We start from the raw sequence: 20,011 nt of genomic DNA, 5'->3' as shown, positions 1-20,011 counted from the left end.
CAGCGAATACCAGGATCTAGCAGAGATGCAACATCCTGCCACCCCATCGGCCCAATCACTGCACCATTGAACTGTTACTGGGAGCTAAACTCCCACGGCTGAGGATATATGCCATGACCCCCCTTGAAATGGATGAACTGCAACAACATGTGATCAAGAACCTGGCAAGAGGATTCATTGAGCCAGCCAAATCTCAGGTGGGGGCTCTGGTGTTATTTAAAGAGAAAAAAGAAGGGACGCTTCATCTCTGCATGGAACATAAGGGGTTAAATGCTGTGAGTATAGAAAATAAGTACCCCCTCCCCCTCCTGAAGGACTTACTAAACCCATTTAGCAAAGGGGAGCATCTTCACAAAATTGGATCTATGCAAGGCATATTACCGAGTGAGAATAAGAAAAGAAGATGAATGGAAGACAGCTTTTAACTGTCCCATGGGTAGCTATCAGTTCAACGTTATGCCATTTGGACTACAGGGGGCTCCAGCTGTCTTCATGCAGCTGATTAACCAGGTGCTACATGATCGTTTGTACAAAGGGTTTTTGGTGTATTTTGATGATATCCTGATATACAGCATGAACATGGCTGACCACGCGAAGCTAGTGTATTATTTAGGCTACAGAATTTCCGGTGAGGGCATTGAAATTGATCCTGGTAAAGTGAGAGTCGTAATCGAATGGCAACCCCCAAAGACTCACAAACAGCTTCAAAGCTTTCTGGAGTTCATCAACTTTTACCAACAATTCACCCCCTCATTTGCCAAAATTGCTTTACCCTTCATGGGCTTGTTAAAAACCGGCAAAGAGGGGGGGAAAGCCGCTACCGGGCAAGCCGCTAACATAGACTATGAACTGTCAAACTGCTTTTGAAAACCTGAAAAGACTATTTGCGGTCGAGCCAGTCCTAAAGCATTCCTGCCCAGGGAGGCCCTTTGTGATTCAAGCCTATGCCAGTGATGTGACCGTTGGAACTGTACTTTTGCAAAAGAACCATGAGGGGGTCCTGCAGCCCTGTGCCTACACCTCAAAAAAGTTCACCGACTGCGAGAGAAGGTGGGCAGTGTGGGAGAAGGAAGCCTTTGCAATTCATTGGGCTCTATTAAACTGGCAGCACTACCTAGAAAGGAACAAGGTGCCTTTCGAAGTATGGACTGATCACAAAAATCTAGAGGTACTGAAAACTCCCCACAAGCTGTCCCCGAAGCAAGTATGGTGGGCGCAATATTTTAACTGATTTAACTTCACCCTAAAGTACATACCAGGGAAAAAACACTTTTTAGCTGACACTTTATCCAGATTGCCTCAATATAAGTTTAAGTTTATTGAATTTATATACCGCCCTTTTCCCGTAGGACTCAGGGCGGTTTACAAAGTATTTAAAAACATCAATACAATACAAAAGTTAAAAACAATTAAAATAATTAAATTTGATCCCTGAAAAATATAAAACCCCAATTAAAAACTCTCAGCTTGGGCCAGAAAGCTCAAAGAGCCAGGTCTTCAGGTCCCGGCGGAATGACTGAAGGTCGGGGGCAGTCCTAAGCTCCACAGGTAGATGGTTCCAAAGGGCAGGCGCACCCACTGAAAAGGCCCTCCCCCTGGGTGTTATCCGCCGGCAGTCTTTTACCGCCGGCACCCTGAGAAGGCCCTCCATGTGGGAGCGCACAGGACGAAGGGAACTTGATGCCGGCAGCAGGTGTTCCCTCAAATATCCCAGCCCCAAGCCATTTAGGGCTTTATAGGTCATCACCAGCACCTTGAATCTCACCCGGAGGGCAACTGGAAGCCAATGCAGCTCGCGGAGTAGAGGTGTTACATGGGAGTATTGGGAAACCCCATCACAACTCGCACAGCAGCATTCTGCACCAGCTGAAGCCTCCGAGTGGTCCTCGAGGGCAGCCCCATGTAGAGAGCGTTGCAGTAGTCTAACCGGGAGGTCACGAGCACATGGGTGACTGAGAGCCAGCATGAAGAGGTTAGTGAAGCAATCATATCTACACTGCGAGCTGCTTCTCAACTAGCACCACAAAGAGGCCCATCTTCGAGAATCCCAAACCCTGGGGTGAGGAAATTAAAACAGGAACTCCACAATGATCAATGGTTCAAGGACAATCAAACCATGCAAGGATGGATTGGCTTACAAAAGGGAAAGTTGTATTTGCCCAAAACCCTCCACCTCAATGCTCTGCAGCACATTCATGATGTGAAACAAGCTGGACACTTTGGCTATTTAAAAACACTGCATCTGGTTCATTGACAATTCTGGTGGCCATATTTGAAATGGGACATAGAGAACTACGTCAAGAGCTGTGCTGTGTGTGCCACCATGAAAAGAATTCCGGGAAAACCCCCTGGACTATTGCAACCAGTTGCGGATCCTTCCCAGGATGGGAAGAAATTGCTATGGATTTTATTGTGGCGTTACATGAAAGTAGGGGGAATACGGTGATTTGGACTGTGATAGATCTTTTTTTGAAGCAGACTCATTTCATCACCTGCAAAGGACTCCCATCAGCCCAGAAACTAACCAAGATGTTTCTTAGGCACATTTAGAGGCTGCACGGCATGCCAAAGCGGATAATCTCAGACCGAGGGATAAAATTTATGGCCAAGTTCTGGAGGGGTTTCCTCAAGTTAATTGGCTCATCGCAAAGACTGTCATTGGCTTTTCACCCATCTATGAACGGGGCAGCTGAAAAAGTGAACTCAATGGTGGAGCAGTACCTCAGATACTATGTGGATTATCAGCAAATGAACTGGACTGACCTCCTCCCTTTCGCAGAGGTGGCTTACAATAACTCTGTTCACAGCAGTGCTAGTTTTACGCCTTTTAAAGTTGCCACAGGAAAAGAATTCAACCCATTACCTGAATATCCTCAGGGACCTTCTGCTTCCCAAACACTTGACCAGTGGGTGAGGGGGTAGGAGGAGGTTTGGGACAAAATGAAAATAGCTCTGAAAAAGGATTCTGAGACATATAAAAACAAGCAGATAAAAAGAGGGCTCCCCAAAAAAAAGTGTACTTATCCACAAAATATTTATGACTTAAGTTGCCTAGTAAGAAGTTGGGAACGAAGTATCTAGGTCCTTTCCCCATCGTAAGAATCATTAACCCAGTCACGGTGGAGTTAAAAGTTTCCCAGACTCTTAGGGAAAGTCCACCCTATGTAGCCTATTGAAACCTTTTCGGGGTTCTACCTTACGACCTCCCCCTAAGAAGGCACCTAGCCCTCTAGTGGTAGCTGGACAGACCCATTATGAAGTGAGCGTATTCTTCATTCTACACTTTTTAAGGGAAAGTTACAGTACTTAGTGCAGTTGAAAGGATATCCATTGTCTGAAGCCACATGGGTAAAATCTAGTGATTTAAAAGCTGACAGGTCCCTCAGCCCGCCAAAACCTTATCAGAAAACATCCTTGAGTTCCCACACTTCTACATTGTTATGGCTAGCTAAACCCTCAGTCATGGGTCGGCAACCCGAAAAAGGAAAAGAGCCACTGGGAACCGGTTCCATCACACATAAAAAAAGTGGGAGCCGCGTGCGTGTGTCCATGCACGCGCATGCGCAAAAAATGTTTCTTGCGCATGCGTGGACACGCACGGTTGCCTTTTTTTTAATGTGTGATGGAACCGGTTCCCGGTTGCGCGACGGCGACGGCCCGTCTGCAAAACTGCCGAAAGCGGCAGCTTTGCAGACGGGCCGCGGCAGCTTTCGCAACAAGCGGGGCCGCTACCCATTCCGAGAGGTGCGCGCGCACCTCCCCAAACCTGCCGACGTTTGGGGAGGTGAGCGCGCACCTCCCCAAACCTCCCCAAACGTCGGCAGGTCTCCGAACGGCGGCGGCTTGGGAGAGGTGCGCGCGCACTCTCCAAACCGCCGCCATCCTGTTTGCACAGCTACCGTGAATGTGGCAGGTCTCCGGACGGGACGGCGGCGGCTTGGAGAGGTGTGCGTGCACCTCTTGGAACGGGCGGTGCCACTCTCCATTTGGAGAGGTCCGCGCGCACCACTGCCCGTTCGAAGAGGTGCGCGCGCACCGGGCGGCTGGAAGCCGCAGGAGACGGCTCAAAGAGCTGCATGCGGCTCCGGAGCCGCGGGTTGCCGACCCGTGCCCTGCGTAGTGTCGGCCCTGCAGGGCTCGACAACAGACAGCAATTTTGTGATTCTCTCCCCCTTCCTCCCCCCCTATCAATGAGCTGCCGAGGTTGCCTGCGTGTGTGTATGTGTGGAAGGGTGTTGCCTCTGGTTTTTCCTGTAATATCGGACAATAAAACTGCCCCTAACCCTAACACCCGGCGTATAAGATGACCCCCGACTTTTGAGAAGGTTTTCATGGGTTAAAAAGTCGTCTTATACGCCGGAAAATACGGTATATGTATAAATTCGGTCAGAAACTTTAGTCTTTCTGCTATTATTGAGGCGAACATTTTATAATCTACGTTTAATAACTATATTGGTCTGTAATTTTTTATTTGCAGAAGATCAGAGTCTTCTTTGGGTATTAGGGTAATATTGGCTTCAGTCCATGTATTTACTATTTTAGCCTCAAAAAGTATTTCATTGCACAATTCTTTCAATATTTGGCTCAGTATATCTTGTAATGATTTATAAAGCTCTGCAGATAATCCATCTGGACCCGGAGTCTTATCTTTTTTTTGGCTTTTTATAGCCTCTGTAATCTCCATCATTGATATTTTTCTATTTAATATATTTTGAATATTCTCTGAAATTTTTGGTAAGTCTGCTTTTTTAAATACTGCTGTATTTTTTCTTTTGAAATTTCCTCTGTGTTGTAAAGTATTTCATAATAGTCTTTGATAATTTTTTTAATTGTATCATTTTGACACTGTAATTCACCTTTTGAGTCTTGCAACTTGTTTATCAGTTTTTTTTTCTTTTTCTTTTTTCAGTCTATATGTGAACCCTCTCTCCGGTTTATTGGCATTTTCAAAAAAGTTCTGTTTAGCCCTTTTAATCTATTGGGCCATTATTTTCATCTCAGCTAGGTTTAATTTATGTTTTATTATCTCCATTTGCTTCTTAAGTATTTTCTTTTGTGGGTCTATTTGTGATTCTGATTTTAATTTTCTGAATTCTTCCTTCAACTTTAACTGTTGTTGTTTCTTTTCTTTATTCTTTTTAGCAGTTTGTTATAGACAATTCTCTGAAATATGCTTTAGCTGTGTCCCACACATTTTGAAGCAATGTTTCGTCTTTCTTATTTTGAAAAAAAGTCCATTTCCTTTGTCACTAGTTGTATGAATTCTTTTTCTTTCAATATAGATTTGTTCAAGGACCATCTTAATTTTTTCTTGGCTCCTCTCCAAATCATCTTTATTAGATTATGATCTGCCCAGATATTAGTTTCTATCTCAATTTCTTGTATCATCGTGCTAAGTTCCGAGGATGTCTATATCATATCAATTCTTGACCATGATTTATGTCTATTTGAGTAAAATGTTTATTGTAGTTTCTTCGGATTTTTTCTCTCTCCATATATCTTGGATATAGAGTTCTTCTGCCATTTTTAAAAATGCTTTAGGTAACATATTTCTTCCTTTCTTCCCTTGCTTAGTGCTTTTATATTCCAAAGTTCCATCTATTATTCCATTGAAGTCTCCCATTATATAAATGGAAGCATTTGCTTACCCAAATATAATTAATTATGACAAAGTTGTGACCTATAACGATATTTTGGACAATGAAGGGAAATTGAAAGACAGATAAGATTTACAAGAACAAGGTATTGATCTATCATGGTGGCCATATTTGCAAATCCAAACTAGATATGAAAAAGATGCTACAACAATGGGATTCTATAAAGAACAGACAGAATTCGATCAGATACTGCTAAAAACAGATGAAAAATTGATTAAGAAACTCTATAAATATCTGTTAAGCTTAAAGACGGAAGAGGAACAAGTAAAAGAAATAATGATAACATGTGCAAAGAACTTTGGACATAATATAGAATTACAAAACTGGCAATGTTTATGGGAAAGAAATGCTAAATTAACAAAAGCAGTGGCATATAAAGAAAACTTATATAAAATGTTTACAGATGGCATTTAACACCAGTGAGATTAGCGAAAATGTTTAAAAATACTTCAAACAAGGGTTGGAAATGCAAACAAAAGCCAGGTACATATTATCATATCTGGTGGACAAGCCGTAAAGCTAAAAGATTTTGTTCAAAAATACATTTATGGTTGGAGAAAATGACTAAAAAACAAATAGATTTCAAGCCAGAATTATTTTGTTAGGAACAATGGGAGCAAATTATGAGAAAGACTATATATATTTAATTTTACATGTACTAACTGCAGAGAGAATTGTATTTGCCCAATATTGGAAAAATGAAAACTTACCAACTGAAGAACTAATTAAGAAAATTTTACAGTGTGCAGAAATGGATAAAAGAGAAAAGAGAAAGAAGATTCAGTGTATTTTAGAACATGGGATAAGTTTTATCAATGGCTAGAAAAATGAGTTAGAAAGAAAGGAATATATGTAACATTGAATATATACTAGTAAGAAGACGACTATTGAGTGATTAACATATTGTTTATTATAATTATTATTCATTGTTTTTTAAATACATGAGCCCAGACAACATACTGTTTGCTAATTATTAAGAATGTCATTTAAAAAAATCCTAACCCTAACCCCAACCTAACCCTACCCTATTCCTAATCGTGTGTGTGTGTGTGTGTGTGTGTGTGTATAAACAACAAGATAATCAGAGAATTCAAGAGTTTCTTAAAATCAATCAGGGTGATTTGACAATTCAAGCAGTAAGCAAATTTTCTCAAACACATGTATCATGGATAATATTATATATGTAGTTTTTGAAGTATTATTTATACTGAACCAGAACATCCTGATTTCTAGATTTCAACTGCCAACTACTGATCTGCCAGAAACCAGCATTCAGTATCTTGTGTTTGAATTCCTTCAATTCTGAACAGCCAAAAACATTTTATTTTGAATAATAAAAATTCAACATTAAAATAACTGCTAGTTTTTAAAAATATTTCAACCATTCCCACACTGTTTAATAGACTAAAGGCTGGCAAGATGGTGATTACTGGCATCACTGTATTCTCACAAATTTGCACTGCACCACTTAAAATACCTAACTGCTATGAGTTAAAAAAATAAATCTCAAAAACCTTTCAGCAACTGGAATTATTTCAGACTAAAGCTGAAGCATCTTAATTTCCCCATAATTCTGACCTATTGTGGCAAAAAATAACATATATAGTATGTAATATTTCCAGCCAATCAAGAAAAGAGCAAAGGGAAATAAAAAAATAGTTCTTGTTGATTAGCATGGTGAAGAGTCCAAGGACAGAGGGAAGGAAGGGTACAGAGGTTCTGAATGATGGAGAAAGAATCAAGAGACAAGGATAAACTGGAGAGATGGTAGAGAAGACCCACACAAGCCATGAAATATAAGTTTTAAAAAGTCTTGTGAGGGAGAGAGAAAAAAGAACTAGAAATTTTGCATTAATAGAATGCAGGTCATTTTGAACATATGAACATATATGAATATGATGCAGCACTAAGTAAATCCTCCAAAACAGATCAAGAATATGTTCCAGAAAACAGAGAAACTGCAAGCATTACAGTGAAAGATTCAATTCTAAGAAGAAAATATAACACAGTAATTAATTCCGCTTTTGTCTGTTATTCTTCCTACAAATTTCTACATTTTCAGTATTTTATCATACAGTTAGTTCTCTGTTAATTTCTACATTTCCAATAGATGCATAGGAGTTGTACAATACATATGTCTTTGCCATTCTTTAAAAAAGCTACTGTACTCATTTACAATACACTTATGTATAACGTGACATGTTGATTGCTCCAGATCTATTTTAAGTATATTAAATAGCCAATTTATAATGTAGTGCTCCAAGAAGCACACCAATATAAATTATTCTCCATTTAGATTTTCCTATCTCAATGTTAAAAGTACCACTTCATTTAGATATTATTGTGGGATAATATTGTGATATCTAACATCATTTGATGTGATATTTTAAGAGACTGAAGCTTTTAGATTAGTGAAATTATGTTTCTCAATTATAATTCACTTCAGAATCAATTTCTTCCAAAGAATTTTATAGTAAAAATACAAGCTAGATCTTACCTTAAATATCCACCAAGATCATAAAGTTATAAAAGGAACCACTTAAGTAATTAGAAACTGGAAATAATTTGCTTTGCCTGAAACTCACAAATATGTCAAAAAAGAGTTTACACACATACAGCTGAGAAATAATCACTTGACCTGATGACTCATCAATTTCTCCACCAGGACTATTGCAGTTGCAAATATATTGTTAGAAGACCAACTAGCTTCAAAATTTTTAAGACTTTCAGTACAATACGGTAGTCCTCATCCTACAACCTTAATGGAGCCTGTCCCCCACCTCTCTCTGATGTGGTTGTTAAACACCATAAGTTGTTAAGCACAACATGGGGTGCCTCAGGGGTGGGGAGAGTCCTGGGAGGCCTAGCACAGGCACAGGTCCACCCTCATTGATCCTCTTCCCAACCCCCCCCCCCGAAATACCCCATACTCTGCTTCCTGCCCCTCTGGCTTCCCACAGCTCTTGGGCATCTTTCCCTCTCAATGGACCCCTGCAGGCCTTTCCCCTTCACTGGATCCTCCCAGGGCTTGGGGCCCCTGCCCACCCCAACATCCATTGCATATTTACCTTTTGAAGATCTCCAGAGCTCCATGTAGGCCAGAGACAAAGCAATAATACAATCTTAGGGAAGCAGAGCAGATCATTCCATTCCTGGGTTGTACGGCTCAGGGACACTGAGAGACAGAATGGCCTGCCCTCCTTCCTCAATATGAGATTGGAAGCTCTGGAGATCTTCAGAAGATAACTACACAATGGATGAAAGTGAATGGGAGGAGCCCCAAGCCCTGTGGGGACCCAGTGGGAGGGAAAAGCAGGCACAATGCCGGTAGGGACCTGGCAGAACAGGATGGTAGAAGGAAATAGGTGGAGGGTCACTGTTACATCCCTGCAGTTGGTTGTAAAGGCAAATGACCACCGGGGCATTGCAGCAGCAGTAACTTTGAAACAGAAATGTAAATGCTTTCTGGGAGGTCTTTTGTATCTTTCAATGGACATTAAGCAATCAGTTGTAAGCCCAGGACTACCTGTGCACTATAATAAGATCCGCCTATCAAAAGCAAGATAAATCTGTCATAAGCTCAATAAGGATTTAATAAGTGTTTTACTACACGTTTTGTTACAAAGAGGTTTTCAGATCATAACATAGTTATTTGCTGTATCTTTCTTCTTCATTTTTTTATTTTTATTTTAATTCCATTTATATCCCGCCCTTCTCTGAAGACTCAGGGTGGCTTCCAAGCTTAGCAGTAGCCTTCATTCTATGTATATGCCTGCTTATTAGGGCTTTCACACACACACCCCAAGCGGCATTATTACAAAGTCAGCTTAATTGCCCCCAACAATCTGGGTCCTCATTTTACCTACCTCGGAAGGATGGAAGGCTGAGTCAACCTTGAGCCTGGTGGGATGCGAACCTGCACTAATTGCAGGCAGCTGGTGTTACATTAGCCCACTGCTCCACCAAGGAGTTAATAGCTGATTAAGATTTTTTCCACTTTGAGAAGACATCTTCTATGTCTTAGCAGTGCTTATTGTATTTAGTTATGTTGGGATGGTCCAATGATGTCTCTATAAAATGGTAATCCAGCTATGAAAAAATTAGACTCATGATTTCACTTATAAGAAAATATATTTCAGCTGCACAAGAGATATCAACATAGTAGCAAATGACACTATATCAAATCAGACCAAATGAATAGCAATATTACATGCTTTGGGACATACCTGGAATCAACTGTGCTTTTGCATGTATTTTGAAAATTCAAAGTCAATTGTTATAAACTAGTTCAGCCTATTCGCACAGATGTTGCCATTACAGTTTTCAATATGATAAGAGCTAAAATTATGAAATTCTATTCTATAGTTGTTACCTCTGGGAAACAACTATGTACTGATATTGCACAAATCAAGTTGCTCAGTTCTGCAGAACAGGCAGAGAACTGAACTTCGTAACAGATATTATATAGTTACATAATGCCCACCAGTGATTATTAAATGCCATATAGATGACATTTAATAAGCTTTCCATTTGAATACTTATATTAACAAATTAGAAATTGTAATTAATGTAAACCCTTGCTTTAATATACTGAATCTTTATAATGTACCGTACTTTATAAAACTGAAATAAAAATGTAAGTTTGTGAACTGCAATATAAAAATATATAAGCATTTTTCTCCATTTCAAGTTCTTGAGTCTTGGCTTCATTCTATCAGAATTCTACTTAATTCTATGTATTTAGACTATATTGACATAGTATATCTTATACTATTTCTTTACTAAAATTTACAACTGTAAAAAATTTAGGTTTTCTGACAGTGATATGAACATTTTAAAGTTATTATAATAGAAGGTAACTATGAATTGTTACTATTTAAAATAATTGCAGCATAATTTCAATTTTAGAAACTGTTCTTCTAAAAATCATCTTATATTAAATGGAAATGAGAAATGCTTTGAAATATCAGACACCCATAACGAAGATTAAAAAGGAAACTACCTGGCATGTTTAAAGGAGATCAATCAAGCAGATAAAGTAGATCACAACCTACTACTTGATAAGATAGAAAAAGGTTTATTAGACAGCATCACCACCAGATGGATTCGTAGCTGGCTAACCGGATGTACTCAGAGTGTAGTCCTCAATGGAACTGCATCTACATGGAGGGAAGTGTGTAGTGGGGTGCCCCAGGGCTCTGTTCTGGGCCCTATACTCTTCAACATCTTCATCAATGATTTGGAAGAGGGGATAGATGGGGAACTCATCAAATTTACAGACAACAACAAGCTGGCAGGAATAACCAACACTCCAGAAGACAGGCTTAAGACACAGAAGGATCTTGACAGACTTGAACATTGGGCACTATCTAACAAAATGAAATTCAATGGTGAAAAAAGTAAGGTTCTACATTTAGGCAAGAAAAACCAAATGCACAGGTATAGTTAGGAGGTACCTTGCTGAACAGTAATAACTGTGAGAGGGATCTCGGAGTCCTAATGGACAATCACTTAGATATGAGCCAGCAATGTGCTGCAGCTGCCAAAAAAGCCAACACAGTGCAGGGCTGCATTAACAGAGGGATAGAATCAAGATCATGTGAGGTGTTAATACCACTTTACAATGCCTTGGTAAGGCCACACGTGGAATACTACATCCAGTTTTGGTCACCAGGATGTAAAAAAGATGTTGAGACTCTAGAAAGAGTACAGAGAAAAGCAACAAAGATGATTAGGGGACTGGAGGCTAAAATGTACAAGGAACAGTTGCTGGAATTGGGTATGTCTAGTTTAATGAAGAGAAGGACAAGGGGAGACATGATAGCAGTGTTCCAATATCTCAGGGGCTGCCACAAAGAAGAGGGAGTCAAGCTATTCTCCAAAGCACCTGAAGGAAAGACAAGAACCAATGGATGGAAACTAACCAAATAGAGAAGCAACCTAGAACTAAGGAGAAACTTCCTGACAGTTAGAACAATTAACCAGTGGAACAACCTGCTTCCAGAAGCTGTGAATGCTCCAACACTGGAAGTTTTTAAGAAGAAATTGGACAGCCATTTGTTTGAAATGGTATAGGGCAGGGGTAGGCAACCTTGGCTCTTTTCAGTTGAAGTCCACGAGTCATAAAAGAGCCAAGGTTGCCTACCCCTGGTATAAGGTTTCCTGCCTGAGCATGGGGGTTGGACTAGATGACCTCCAAGATCCCTTTCAATATTATTATTATTATTATTATTATTATTATTATTATTATTATTATTATTATTATTAAATTTTATTATGGTCACAGTCACAGACTAGCATTACAAATAAAAGCATTAAAACAATACTAATAGTAAAAAATAAAAAATAAACAAAATGATACATTAAGATTAGCCACAATCAGAAAAACTATTTGGTACTGATTTGATAACAGTAGTTGCCCTGTGAAAAACAACAGTATTTCCTGGATATTTTATGAAGTGAGGTGTTATAAACTGGGTCCCTGAGAGAAGATGCAGTATAACAGGATGTGAGCTGTAGTTTCAATGGCCCCTTGTCCACAGGGGCACAATCTCAGCTCATATGGTATTCTTTTTGTATGGGCCCTACCAAACTGCTGTGGGAAGTGTGTTGCAGCACATTAAGGTTAATGGCCTTCGGATTTTGGGGAGAGTTGTTTGATATAAATATCTCACTGCTGTAAAAGGGGGGATTTGACTGCTCAAAAAAACGTTCTTGTAAAGAGCAGCCCAATCTTGTTAGTTTTCCAGATCTTTAACATGTTGTTTGAGTGCACTAAGTGCACACTCATACCCCATCATCAAAAGCACTTCCCTGGACAAACCAAGATACTGGAGTGTTTGTGAGATGGTCCTGAACCACACTGATTCAAAATTGACTTCTATAAGAGGAGAACTCAAACTTCTAGGGGAAAAGAGGAGTTTTAACCAATGTGCAAAAATGTAAATCCATGCACCTCTTTCGATTTTGGCTAGTCTTGCCTCCCACCTGTGTACTTACATTTGGGACACTACCTGAAATATGGCTCTCATTAGGAATTTGGATTGCACCTTTTCCAGAGGAGTGTAAAAGAGAAGTAAAGTCCCAGCTGAACACCGAAGATTAATTGTACACGAGCCTTTGCTAACTATAACTTCAGTGCTACTGGAATATACTCCTCTGGAAAAAAATATTTTTTTTGCTGTTTTGGGGCATTTTGGATGACATAGTTTTGATGTGCACTGCGTTTAGTAGAGCTATAGGTTAAAGGAAATGTTTAACTACCGGTATACTAAAATTTCTTCAGAATTATTTTTCCTTCTAGTACAATGGATTGTTTGAATTTCGTGCCATGTGCACTGGAGAAATGCTAACATGTTCACATTCAGAAAAGACACAATACAGTATTAGATTCTTGACAGCTGTCTCACAAGAGACCAGAAATAATCACGCTGATTTATTCATTCTTCCCAACTCTGACACAGACAAACTACTTAAAATAGAAAAAATGATTAATAGTGAAACATCCATGCGTGATCTCTGTCAGTCTGAGGCTCTGAATTGTTCCATTCTGCTAAATGATAAAGTAACATCAAAGTCAATTTTCCAAAGCCAAATTAAGAGAAGAGTTTATGGATTTTATAAAAAATATTCCATAATCTAATCAGTATCTTTGGAACTAAATTAAATAAGAGGAACATGGAAGTGAGGTTGCCATTTCTAAACCCAGCAACAGCCTCTGATATTCAACAAAACAATCTGTTACTCCAATTTCAGCAAGTGTAAGATGTGTGGACCAACTTCCAGTTTCCCCAGTCTACACGTCTTAAAATTGCCAAGGTTGAAAAACACTCCTCCTTAAAGTCCAATTGCATTTGGAATTTCCAAATATTCCACAAAAGGTAACAAAATATCCAAGTCACAGAAGGGAAACCACTAATGCTGAAAAATATTCAACATGGACAAAACATAGATCTTTACTAATCCGCAGACACTATGAAAGTACAATACATAAACTATACATACTATCGAAACATATAACCATCTCCTTGCATATTAAATTTGCAGAAAAAACCAGATTCATATGTAGGCATCTTAAAGAATCAAGAATATACAGCCCATTAAAACCAATATATGGATAACATGACTCTACACAAGACCATTTATATAAGAACAGTCTCCACCAAAAAGACAACTATGTGAACACAATACTGCACATAAACAAAAATGATAAACCTTAACAAACCTCCAGCTCATTAAAGAAACTTAAAAATTTTAAACAATGTTGACATACCATGCTAAGTCATGGTTTACTGAAAGAATAGAAATGGCTGGATTCATACAGCATACTAAACTATACAATATTATTTACAAAGTTCAGTGGCTGGATTCACACATACACAAAACCTTGGTTGCATGGTAATTCTTGAAATCTAAACAAATCCCTCAATAAACCAAAAGCACACTCACAAAAACACAAAAAATGTATTTTTACAAGGCTGGATTTGAGGGGATATCCTCTGGCTATTAACAAAAGAAACTGAGATAAAATAAATCTAGAATTGATTTTACTAATTTGTAAGATGATTATATTCATCTACAAGGATTACACAACATATAATAACACTAGTGAGTAAACAATGGTTAATACAGCCATTGCTTATTGCATAAGAGGTAATGCTGGGGTTTGCAGAATATGGAATATAAATTATCTAGATTTATAATATGAATACACCACATTTTAGCTTAAGAGGTTCTGTGAACTGAGCCTCTGGATTCATGATTAAATGATTTATTAAATAAACTCCAATTGCCTTACACACACAGCACTGTAAAACTAAATCTGACAAGACGTTTTTCAATAACACTGTGCTAAAATAAATCTTGGCTTAGTTCACAATTATGCAAATACAGCTCTAGACTTTCAAGTTAAGCAAGAAGAAAAAAAAGCAAAAAGTTCCATTTAAACAGCATTAGTGTGCCTACTTAACCTGCAAGTTTAAGGAAGCTACAGGTCTATGTAAAAACGTAAGATAGAAAATATTGAAAAAAGCTTATTTTATTACTACCAATAACCAAAATACAAAATTTACCACGCCGTCAAGGTTTACATATTGTGCTTAACTATTATTTGTCAGATAGCCCCAAAAGACTCTGTTCATTAATCATGGGAGGCCAAAACCCGACTAATTATAACTTAACATAGTATGCAGTGTGGCATGTAACTTAACAGTAGGAAGTAGACGGGTGTAGTCTCAGAATCACCTAAATGGGGAGGGAAGTGATCAAAACATTTTTGCCTAGTCCCACAAATAACCCAGTTCTGTGCCATGAGGAGCTCTATATTGCACCAAGAAGCTTAGTGTGTGCCAGTGCAACTTAGGAAATAATGGTGCTATATGAGAATGCAGGGGTGTACCCATAACTATCATGTTGCTGCACTCTGGACCAGTAGTAACTTCCAAGTAGACTTCAAAGGCATCCCATGTAAAGTGCACTCTAATAGTCCAAATGGGAAGTGATCAAAATATGAAGTAACTATGAACTGGCCCGCCCAATCCCAGAATGGATTTTTGCAAAAGCTTTCCTAACTCTAGCTGCTAACTGCTCTTTGAGCAAGAGCTGAGAATCCAAGAACTTCTCACTGGGGAAGAGGTATCACATCTAGGGTTTATAGTGGAAGGTCCACAGATTTGAAAAGACCCTAAGATCCACAGCCATTCAACCCTGCTAGAATTAAGCAAAAATTGTCCACAACTTCCAAAAACAGGGCAAGAACCATGTTAGCTTCATTGGGTCAATAAGAGAGATGTATTACAGCTGGGTATCAACCCCACGTTGATGATGCTTTACTCCATGTCAACAGATTACCTCAAACTGGTCAGAGGAAGTCAAAAGTGTTGGAACTTCTTAGAAATAAGATACAGGAAGCACATCAATCCAATGAAAACAAAAACATGGAACAGCTTAGGAAACTGCTGTGAATTTTCATCTGAAATTAAGATACATGTATAGGAAGTGTAAAGTAACTCAGAAAATAATTCTGAAGAAAATATGCCAGTAACTCATATTTGCAAAATAAAATATGAAACAGTAAAGAATGATTGGAACTTTGGCTCAAAAAAGCTAAAAATAAAAGATTTTTTTAAAAAAATATCATTAGTACAAAAATTAACAGTGTTTGCCCACGTTTGGGGAGGATGGTAGAATACCACAGATGATGTGGAAAGGGGATTTTCCTCTATTTCCACTTTGCTTTCATCTTCTCAATGAACTGATGACTGATGAAAGACCAAGGCTACTGTACAGGTAATCCTGTACTTAAACCACAACTGAGCCCAAAATTTCTGTTGCCAAACAAGACAATTGTTAAGTGAGTTTTGCTCCATTTTACAACCTTTCTTGCCACAGTTGTTAAGTGAATCACTGTAATTGTTAAGTTAGTAACAGGGTTCTTAACTGAATCTGACTTCCCCATTGACTTTGTCAGACGGTTGCAAAAGATAATCACATGACCCCAGGACACTATAATTATCATAAATCTATGCTAGATGCCAAGAGTCTGAATTTTGATTATGTAACCATGGGGATGTTACAATGGTCCTAAGTGTGAAAATGATCATGTCACTTTTTTTAATACTGTTGTAACTTCAAATGGCTATTAAACAAATAAAATGCTGAAAAAATCTCAGTGTCTCATGATTTGGCAAGGAATTAATTTTTCTATAATAGAAAACTAATAAGTGAATAAAATATTACTGCACAATATATTAAAATAAAGTTAAGAAAAAAATAAAAAACCATCCTATACTTTGGAGCTTGGTCTTTTTCTTGTAACTGTATGACATGGGAAACCAGTCTGAGAAGTCAGACTTCTAAGATACAGAAAAAGAATTATTAGTCTTGCTCATGCAGCATGCTTTGTCATGATGTGGCTTGGTTAGTTTTAGTTCCCTGTTTCTTGTAGTTACAGCAATTACATTATCAGCATGACAAAGAAAACATACATGGGGTTTGGAAAAAAGGAATACTGGTTGGAAAACTGGTAACAGTATGAAAATGGGTGGGAGAATTATCCAACAGAAAGATAAGCATTCAAACCTACTTAGCTATTCAAAAATGACTTGGATACTATTTGACACAGCTGTCCCCAGTCTCACAAGGACAGCATTCTGTTCATTTGATTATATCACACCCAGTAATTTGGTAAATCAGTTGGCGGGAAGATTTCATGGGACTCTATTTGCAGAGACTTTGCCCTTTCAGATGCAGTGAAAGAGAAATTCTTGCTCATGTCCTCATATGGTATCCCACCCAACATGTGCTCTGATCTGCCCAATCATCAAATCTGAGGCTCACACTGATGAATTTTATATTTATTACTTTTTAAGGCATGTTAACACCATACTCACATAGTCAAATATCTTCAGCAAGTCATTGTGGAAAACTTTAATTAGAATTTGAAGTAAATTGTAGAAAATCTGCACATTACGGTTATCCATATTAAAACCAAAAGAGGCAAAATAGAAATCTACGCAAAGGAAACTTAAGGACAAGAACAAAATAGAATATCTACCTGCTCCTTTGACCATTTAATCTCTTTTTTTTTTGTTTCTCTATTTTAATAACAGACAAATCTCAGCAATTAAGAAATTTACTAAGGAAAAATTTTCTGGGCAGAACATAAAATAGCTAAACGCAACTTCAAAATAAAGGCAAAAACAGTCAGCGAATAAATCTCAAAACAATTAACCGTCGACATATTTTTCTCAGATTATAACCTACGAAAACATACAAAAAGCTACAGCTTACTAGATTCAGTTGGACGCCGCTTGGTTTAACATGAATCAAGCTGAAGTATAAAGAACACAACACAGAAACCAACGGAACGAATGTGAAGAGAAAGAAATAGCCGGCACTATTTCCCATCCCTGACTAAAAAGGCTACGGCAGGGGTCTTCAAACTTGGCCCTTTTATGACTTGTGGACTTCAACTCCCAGAATTCCTCAGCCAGCAAAGCTGGCTGAGGAATTCTGGGAGTTGAAGTCCACAAGTCATAAAAGGGCCAAGTTTGAAGACCCCTGGGCTACGGTAATGAGACACTGCGGAGGAACTGGCTTCACGGTATGAATGAACCAGAAGCGTTTTGTCACAAAGAGGCTCACCCAAACAGTAATTGCTCCGAGGAAGGAAAGAATCTTTTGGCCAAGCGCAGAGGTCAGCTCCGGCCAAAGACGGGCGGCCACGGAGTGAATGGAAAGAAAAAGAAACCCCTGATCCGGAAGGCTCCCCTCCCTCGACGGAATTGCCCTCCGGGGAAGAAAGCACAACCTCGGGCGAGCGAAAGAAGCAGCCCACGGGACACGCCCGTTCCGCAGCGCCGGCAGCAGCTGACCGCCCAGCCACCAATCGCGGCGACCTCCCGCTTCCCTCAAGAACGACCTTCCCCCGGTAAGTCCAACGCGCTTGCGCCAAAGGAAGTGACGTCAGGTGTTTTCCGTTTGCGTTGATCTGCGGCCTGTAGTTGGGTCCGTGTTTTGTATAGCAACGAGAAAGCTGTTAAGGCTAGTGCGTCGTCGTCATCGTTCCTTGTCCTTTTAAATTCACACAAACGGGAGAGGACGAGGATGAAAAACGGCGGAAAGAGTTCACATGTGCACCCGATTTTTTTAATAAACCGGTGAAGGGATTTTATTGTGCTTATGATTTTATTATGTTTAAAATTGATACTAGTAGTGATACTTTGTAATCACTAAAAGCCAACATGGGTTTGTCAAAACCAGATTGTGCCAGACAAACCTTATTGCATTCTTTGACCAAGTGACAAAACTAGTGGACCAGAGGAATGCTGTAGATATAATTTACTTTGATTTCAGTAAGGCATTTGATAAAGTAGTGCACAACCTACTACTTGATAAGATAGAAAAATGTGGGTTAGATAGCATCACCACCAGATGGATTCGTAGCTGGCTGACAGGCCATACTCAGTGTGTGGTCCTCAATGGAACTGCATCTACATGGAAGGAAGTGTGTAGTGGGGTGCCCCAGGGCTCTGTTCTGGGCCCAGTGCTCTTCAACATCTTCATCAACGATTTGGATGAGGGGATAGATGGGGAACTCATCAAATTTGCAGATGACACCAAGCTGGCAGGAATAGCCAATACTCCAGAAGATAGGCTTAAGATACAGAAGGATCTGGACAGACTCGAACACTGGGCACTATCTAACAAAATGAAATTCAATTATGAAAAAAGTAAGGTTCTGCATTTAGGCAGGAAAAATCAAATGCACAGGTATAGTATAGGTAGTACCTTGCTCAATAATAGTAACTGTGAGAGAGATCTCAGAGTCCTAGTGCAGTGTTTTTCAACCGCTGTTCCGCGGCACACTAGTGTGCCGCGAGATGTTGCCTGGTGTGCCGTGGGAAAAATTGAAAAAACACTGACCTAGGAGACAGCGGTGAGAGGAGGAGGAGGAACAGCCGCGGGCGGAGCGGCGCTGCAAGACTCTCTGGCGGGGAGCGCTGGGCACCGGAGCCTTGGCTAAGCTGACGGCCCTACTTCGCTGGAAGCAAAAGCCCGGGAAAAGAAGTGGGCTCGACCTCTCTAGGCACCAGGGCTCCACGGCAGCGTAGCTCCGCCCCCTTCTCTGGCTTCGGAGGGTCTCTTGCTGAAGAGAGAGAAGCTGGGGAGAGGCGACCGGCTCGCTTATCGGAAAATAAAAAAGATAAAAAACCTTTGGGGTTCCTCCCCCCTCTGGAGTGAAGTGCTTTTGATGGTAAAGGTGAGAAAGAAAGAAAAAAGGAAGGGAAAAAAGGAGAAAGGGGGAAGGGGAAAAGGGAGGGAGAAAGAAAAAAAAGGAGAATAGAAAAAAGAGAGAGAGAGAGGAAGGGAGGAAGGAAGGAAGGAAAAAAAGCAGGAAGAAAAATTAAAAAGAAATGCAAGTAGCTTCAGTTTCCACAACAAGTAGAAAGCAAGAAATTGAGAGAGGGAGGGAAAGAAAGTGGGAGACAGAAAGGCAGGAAAGAAAGGAAGGAAGATAGAAAGAAAGAAAAGAAAGAGAAAGAAAGAAAGAAAAAAAAGAAAGAAGGAAAGAAAGAAAGAAAGAAAGAAAGAAAGAAAGAAAGAAAGAAAGAAAGAAAGAAAGAAAGAAAAAAGAAAGAAAAATAAATGAAGGAGAAAAATGCAGAAAGAAAAATTAAAAAGAAATGCAAGTAGCTTCCAGTTTCCACAACAAGTAGAAAGCAAGAAATTGAGAGAGGGAGGGAAAGAAAGTGGGAGAGAGAAAGGCAGGAAAGAAAGGAAGGAAGATAGAAAGAAAGAAAGAGAAAAGAAAGAAAAAGAAAAAGAAAGAAAGAAAGAAAGAAAGAAAGAAA

At 39.4% G+C, this 20,011-nt stretch overlaps 1 protein-coding gene across 1 annotated transcript in view; it reads right to left on the bottom strand.

The window, feature by feature from the left end:
- ATP6V1A (ATPase H+ transporting V1 subunit A) overlaps window positions 1-18,078 on the bottom strand; it is a 49,666-nt gene extending 31,588 nt beyond the window's left edge. The window contains exon 1 of the mRNA XM_081318247.1: window positions 17,802-18,078. The gene's annotated coding sequence lies outside the window, so the exon portion shown is untranslated. The remainder of the gene's footprint in view (window positions 1-17,801) is intronic.
- Between the last annotated feature and the right edge of the window lie 1,933 nt (window positions 18,079-20,011).

The sequence above is a fragment of the Vipera berus genome (genome assembly GCF_964194415.1).
Source record: "Vipera berus genome assembly, chromosome: 2".
Classification (NCBI taxonomy): Eukaryota; Metazoa; Chordata; class Lepidosauria; order Squamata; family Viperidae; genus Vipera; species Vipera berus.
The sequence above is the reverse complement of the archived record's forward strand: the minus strand, read 5'-3'. Positions and strand labels throughout refer to the sequence as shown.